This window comes from Ooceraea biroi, chromosome 13 (genome assembly GCF_003672135.1).
Source record: "Ooceraea biroi isolate clonal line C1 chromosome 13, Obir_v5.4, whole genome shotgun sequence".
NCBI lineage: Eukaryota > Metazoa > Arthropoda > Insecta > Hymenoptera > Formicidae > Ooceraea > Ooceraea biroi.
In genome coordinates, this window is record NC_039518.1 from 7787347 (window position 1) to 7794518 (window position 7172).

The window sequence follows — 7172 nt, forward strand, 5'->3', positions numbered from 1 at the left end:
TAAGTATGAAACTTTACAAATAGAACATAAACTTTTGCATTTTTTGGCACATGGACATGATTTATTTTCAATCGAAGTATGCGCCCATGTTATCTACACACTTCTGCCATTTTAGTGGTAGTTGGTCTATGCCTCTACTATAGAAGCCAGGAGTACGGGAATCGATGAAGTCGCGGAGGGCTGTTGAGGATTGAAGAATTTTCCCACCAACAAGTTGTCCAAATTCCGGAAGAAGTGATAGTCGGTAGGTGATAGATCTGGTGAATATGGTGGATGACGGAGAGTTTCCAATTCCAACTCCCGTAGCTTTGCCACGGTCAGTCGTGCAGTGTGCGGTCGAGCATTATCATGCAACAGGATCGGCATTGACCGATTGACCAATTTCGGTTGTTTAATAGCAAGTTGTTGCATCATTTCGTCCAGTTGCTTGCAATATACTTCAGCCGTTATCGATGTACCAGGTTTCATAAAGTTGTAGTAGATAACACCTGACCTGGACCACCAAACAGTCACCATAAGCTTCTTCTGTGTAACGTTGGGTTTCGCGTGATGTCTCGGTGGTTCATCAGCGTTCAACCACTGATGTGAGCGTTTACGATTGTCGTAGAGTATCCACTTTTCATCGCAGGTCACAATTCGATTAAAAAAAGATTCATTTTTGTGACGGGAAAGCAAAGAAAGGGAAGCCTCTGACGTTGCGCCTGCTGCGCATCGGTCAATTCGTGCGGGACCCATTTGTCCAACTTCTTTATCTTACCAATTGCAGCTAAATGAACAATATGGTGGGTATAGAAACATTGAATATCGATGCCAATTCACGTGTACTTTGAGATGGATCGGACTCTACTACGGCTCTCAAGTGATCATTATCCACCTTCGTCTTTGGTCTTCCACGTGGCTCATTAGCGAGGCTGAAATCTCCATCTTTGAAGTTTTGAACCAATTGCCCACCGTTGCTTTAGTAGTTGAACCTTCACCAAATACAGCGTTGATATTACGAGCTGTCTCCGACACTGTGGTTCCACGGCGGAACTCATATTCATATTGGGTCATTAAGTATGAAACTTTACAAATAGAACATAAACTTTTGCATTTTTTGGCACATGGACATGATTTATTTTCAATCGAAGTATGCGCCCATGTTATCTACACACTTCTGCCATTTTAGTGGTAGTTGGTCTATGCCTCTACTATAGAAGCCAGGAGTACGGGAATCGATGAAGTCGCGGAGGGGCTGTTGAGAATTGAACAATTTTCCCACCAACAAGTTGTCCAAATTCCGGAAGAAGTGATAGTCGGTAGGTGATAGATCTGGTGAATATGGTGGATGACGGAGAGTTTCCAATTCCAACTCCCGTAGCTTTGCCACGGTCAGTCGTGCAGTGTGCGGTCGAGCATTATCATGCAACAGGATGGCATTGACCGATTGACCAATTTCGGTTGTTTAATAGCAAGTTGTTGCATCATTTCGTCCAGTTGCTTGCAATATACTTCAGCCGTTATCGATGTACCAGGTTTCATAAAGTTGTAGTAGATAACACCTGACCTGGACCACCAAACAGTCACCATAAGCTTCTTCTGTGTAACGTTGGGTTTCGCGTGATGTCTCGGTGGTTCATCAGCGTTCAACCACTGATGTGAGCGTTTACGATTGTCGTAGAGTATCCACTTTTCATCGCAGGTCACAATTCGATTAAAAAAGATTCATTTTTGTGACGGGAAAGCAAAGAAAGGGAAGCCTCTAGACGTTGCGCCTGCTGCGCATCGGTCGATCGTGCGGGACCCATTTGTCCAACTTCTTTATCTTACCAATTGCAGCTAAATGAACCAATATGGTGGGTATGGAAACATTGAATATCGATGCCAATTCACGTGTACTTTGAGATGGATCGGACTCTGCTACGGCTCTCAAGTGATCATTATCCACCTTCGTCTTTGGTCTTCCACGTGGCTCATTAGCGAGGCTGAAATCTCCATCTTGAAGTTTTTGAACCAATTGCCCCCGTTTCTTTAGTAGTTGAACCTTCACCAAATACAGCGTTGATATTACGAGCTGTCTCCGACACTGTGGTTCTACGGCGGAACTCATATTCATATTGGGTCATTAAGTATGAAACTTTACAAATAGAACATAAACTTTTGCATTTTTTGGCACATGGAATGATTTATTTTCAATCGAAGTATGCGCCCATGTTATCTACACACTTCTGCCATTTTAGTGGTAGTTGGTCTATGCATGCCTCTACTATAGAAGCCAGGAGTACGGGAATCGATGAAGTCGCGGAAGGCTGTTTCGACTGCCTGTTGAGAATTGAACAATTTTCCCACCAACAAGTTGTCCAAATTCCGGAAGAAGTGATAGTCGGTAGGTGATAGATCTGGTGAATATGGTGGATGACGGAGAGTTTCCAATTCCAACTCCCGTAGCTTTGCCACGGTCAGTCGTGCAGTGTGCGGTCGAGCATTATCATGCAACAGGATTGGCATTGACCGATTGACCAATTTCGGTTGTTTAATAGCAAGTTGTTGCATCATTTCGTCCAGTTGCTTGCAATATACTTCAGCCGTTATCGGTGTACCCGGTTTCATAAAGTTGTAGTAGATAACACCTGACCCGGACCACCAAACAGTCACCATAAGCTTCTTCCGTGTAATGTTGGGTTTCGCGTGATGTCTCGGTGGTTCATCAGCGTTCAGCCACTGATGTGAGCGTTTGCGATTGTCGTAGAGTATCCACTTTTCATCGCAGGTCACAATTCGATTCAAAAAAGATTCATTTTTGTGACGGGAAAGCAAAGAAAGGGAAGCCTCTAGACGTTGCGCCTGCTGCGCATCGGTCGACTCGTGCGGGACCCATTTGTCCAACTTCTTTATCTTACCAATTGCAGCTAAATGAACCAATATGGTGGGTATGGAAACATTGAATATCGATGCCAATTCACGTGTACTTTGAGATGGATCGGACTCTGCTACGGCTCTCAAGTGATCATTATCCACCTTCGTCTTTGGTCTTCCACGTGGCTCATTAGCGAGGCTGAAATCTCCATCTTTGAAGTTTTTGAACCAATTGCCCCGTTTCTTTAGTAGTTGAACCTTCACCAAATACAGCGTTGATATTACGAGCTGTCTCCGACACTGTGGTTCTACGGCGGAACTCATATTCATATTGGGTCATTAAGTATGAAACTTTACAAATAGAACATAAACTTTTGCATTTTTTGGCACATGGAATGATTTATTTTCAATCGAAGTATGCGCCCATGTTATCTACACACTTCTGCCATTTTAGTGGTAGTTGGTCTATGCATGCCTCTACTATAGAAGCCAGGAGTACGGGAATCGATGAAGTCGCGGAAGGCTGTTTCGACTGCCTGTTGAGAATTGAACAATTTTCCCACCAACAAGTTGTCCAAATTCCGGAAGAAGTGATAGTCGGTAGGTGATAGATCTGGTGAATATGGTGGATGACGGAGAGTTTCCAATTCCAACTCCCGTAGCTTTGCCACGGTCAGTCGTGCAGTGTGCGGTCGAGCATTATCATGCAACAGGATTGGCATTGACCGATTGACCAATTTCGGTTGTTTAATAGCAAGTTGTTGCATCATTTCGTCCAGTTGCTTGCAATATACTTCAGCCGTTATCGGTGTACCCGGTTTCATAAAGTTGTAGTAGATAACACCTGACCCGGACCACCAAACAGTCACCATAAGCTTCTTCCGTGTAATGTTGGGTTTCGCGTGATGTCTCGGTGGTTCATCAGCGTTCAGCCACTGATGTGAGCGTTTGCGATTGTCGTAGAGTATCCACTTTTCATCGCAGGTCACAATTCGATTCAAAAAAGATTCATTTTTGTGACGGGAAAGCAAAGAAAGGGAAGCCTCTAGACGTTGCGCCTGCTGCGCATCGGTCGACTCGTGCGGGACCCATTTGTCCAACTTCTTTATCTTACCAATTGCAGCTAAATGAACCAATATGGTGGGTATGGAAACATTGAATATCGATGCCAATTCACGTGTACTTTGAGATGGATCGGACTCTGCTACGGCTCTCAAGTGATCATTATCCACCTTCGTCTTTGGTCTTCCACGTGGCTCATTAGCGAGGCTGAAATCTCCATCTTTGAAGTTTTTGAACCAATTGCCCCGTTTCTTTAGTAGTTGAACCTTCACCAAATACAGCGTTGATATTACGAGCTGTCTCCGACACTGTGGTTCTACGGCGGAACTCATATTCATATTGGGTCATTAAGTATGAAACTTTACAAATAGAACATAAACTTTTGCATTTTTTGGCACATGGAATGATTTATTTTCAATCGAAGTATGCGCCCATGTTATCTACACACTTCTGCCATTTTAGTGGTAGTTGGTCTATGCATGCCTCTACTATAGAAGCCAGGAGTACGGGAATCGATGAAGTCGCGGAAGGCTGTTTCGACTGCCTGTTGAGAATTGAACAATTTTCCCACCAACAAGTTGTCCAAATTCCGGAAGAAGTGATAGTCGGTAGGTGATAGATCTGGTGAATATGGTGGATGACGGAGAGTTTCCAATTCCAACTCCCGTAGCTTTGCCACGGTCAGTCGTGCAGTGTGCGGTCGAGCATTATCATGCAACAGGATTGGCATTGACCGATTGACCAATTTCGGTTGTTTAATAGCAAGTTGTTGCATCATTTCGTCCAGTTGCTTGCAATATACTTCAGCCGTTATCGGTGTACCCGGTTTCATAAAGTTGTAGTAGATAACACCTGACCCGGACCACCAAACAGTCACCATAAGCTTCTTCTGTGTAATGTTGGGTTTCGCGTGATGTCTCGGTGGTTCATCAGCGTTCAGCCACTGATGTGAGCGTTTACGATTGTCGTAGAGTATCCACTTTTCATCGCAGGTCACAATTCGATTAAAAAAAGATTCATTTTTGTGACGGGAAAGCAAAGAAAGGGAAGCCTCTAGACGTTGCGCCTGCTGCGCATCGGTCGATCGTGCGGGACCCATTTGTCCAACTTCTTTATCTTACCAATTGCAGCTAAATGAACCAATATGGTGGGTATGGAAACATTGAATATCGATGCCAATTCACGTGTACTTTGAGATGGATCGGACTCTGCTACGGCTCTCAAGTGATCATTATCCACCTTCGTCTTTGGTCTTCCACGTGGCTCATTAGCGAGGCTGAAATCTCCATCTTTGAAGTTTTTGAACCAATTGCCCCGTTGCTTTAGTAGTTGAACCTTCACCAAATACAGCGTTGATATTACGAGCTGTCTCCGACACTGTGGTTCTACGGCGGAACTCATATTCATATTGGGTCATTAAGTATGAAACTTTACAAATAGAACATAAACTTTTGCATTTTTTGGCACATGGAATGATTTATTTTCAATCGAAGTATGCGCCCATGTTATCTACACACTTCTGCCATTTTAGTGGTAGTTGGTCTATGCATGCCTCTACTATAGAAGCCAGGAGTACGGGAATCGATGAAGTCGCGGAAGGCTGTTTCGACTGCCTGTTGAGAATTGAACAATTTTCCCACCAACAAGTTGTCCAAATTCCGGAAGAAGTGATAGTCGGTAGGTGATAGATCTGGTGAATATGGTGGATGACGGAGAGTTTCCAATTCCAACTCCCGTAGCTTTGCCACGGTCAGTCGTGCAGTGTGCGGTCGAGCATTATCATGCAACAGGATTGGCATTGACCGATTGACCAATTTCGGTTGTTTAATAGCAAGTTGTTGCATCATTTCGTCCAGTTGCTTGCAATATACTTCAGCCGTTATCGGTGTACCCGGTTTCATAAAGTTGTAGTAGATAACACCTGACCCGGACCACCAAACAGTCACCATAAGCTTCTTCCGTGTAATGTTGGGTTTCGCGTGATGTCTCGGTGGTTCATCAGCGTTCAGCCACTGATGTGAGCGTTTGCGATTGTCGTAGAGTATCCACTTTTCATCGCAGGTCACAATTCGATTCAAAAAAGATTCATTTTTGTGACGGGAAAGCAAAGAAAGGGAAGCCTCTAGACGTTGCGCCTGCTGCGCATCGGTCGACTCGTGCGGGACCCATTTGTCCAACTTCTTTATCTTACCAATTGCAGCTAAATGAACCAATATGGTGGGTATGGAAACATTGAATATCGATGCCAATTCACGTGTACTTTGAGATGGATCGGACTCTGCTACGGCTCTCAAGTGATCATTATCCACCTTCGTCTTTGGTCTTCCACGTGGCTCATTAGCGAGGCTGAAATCTCCATCTTTGAAGTTTTTGAACCAATTGCCCCGTTTCTTTAGTAGTTGAACCTTCACCAAATACAGCGTTGATATTACGAGCTGTCTCCGACACTGTGGTTCTACGGCGGAACTCATATTCATATTGGGTCATTAAGTATGAAACTTTACAAATAGAACATAAACTTTGCATTTTTGGCACATGGAATGATTTATTTCAATCGAAGTATGCGCCCATGTTATCTACACACTTCTGCCATTTTAGTGGTAGTTGGTCTATGCATGCCTCTACTATAGAAGCCAGGAGTACGGGAATCGATGAAGTCGCGGAAGGCTGTTTCGACTGCCTGTTGAGAATTGAACAATTTTCCCACCAACAAGTTGTCCAAATTCCGGAAGAAGTGATAGTCGGTAGGTGATAGATCTGGTGAATATGGTGGATGACGGAGAGTTTCCAATTCCAACTCCCGTAGCTTTGCCACGGTCAGTCGTGCAGTGTGCGGTCGAGCATTATCATGCAACAGGATTGGCATTGACCGATTGACCAATTTCGGTTGTTTAATAGCAAGTTGTTGCATCATTTCGTCCAGTTGCTTGCAATATACTTCAGCCGTTATCGTGTACCCGGTTTCATAAAGTTGTAGTAGATACACCTGACCCGGACCACCAAACAGTCACCATAAGCTTCTTCCGTGTAATGTTGGTTTCGCGTGATGTCTCGGTGGTTCATCAGCGTTCAGCCACTGATGTGAGCGTTTGCGATTTCGTAGAGTATCCACTTTTCATCGCAGGTCACAATTCGATTCAAAAAAGATTCATTTTTGTGACGGGAAAGCAAAGAAAGGGAAGCCTCTAGACGTTGCGCCTGCTGCGCATCGGTCGACTCGTGCGGAGACCCATTTGTCCAACTTCTTTATCTTACCAATTGCAGCTAAATGAACA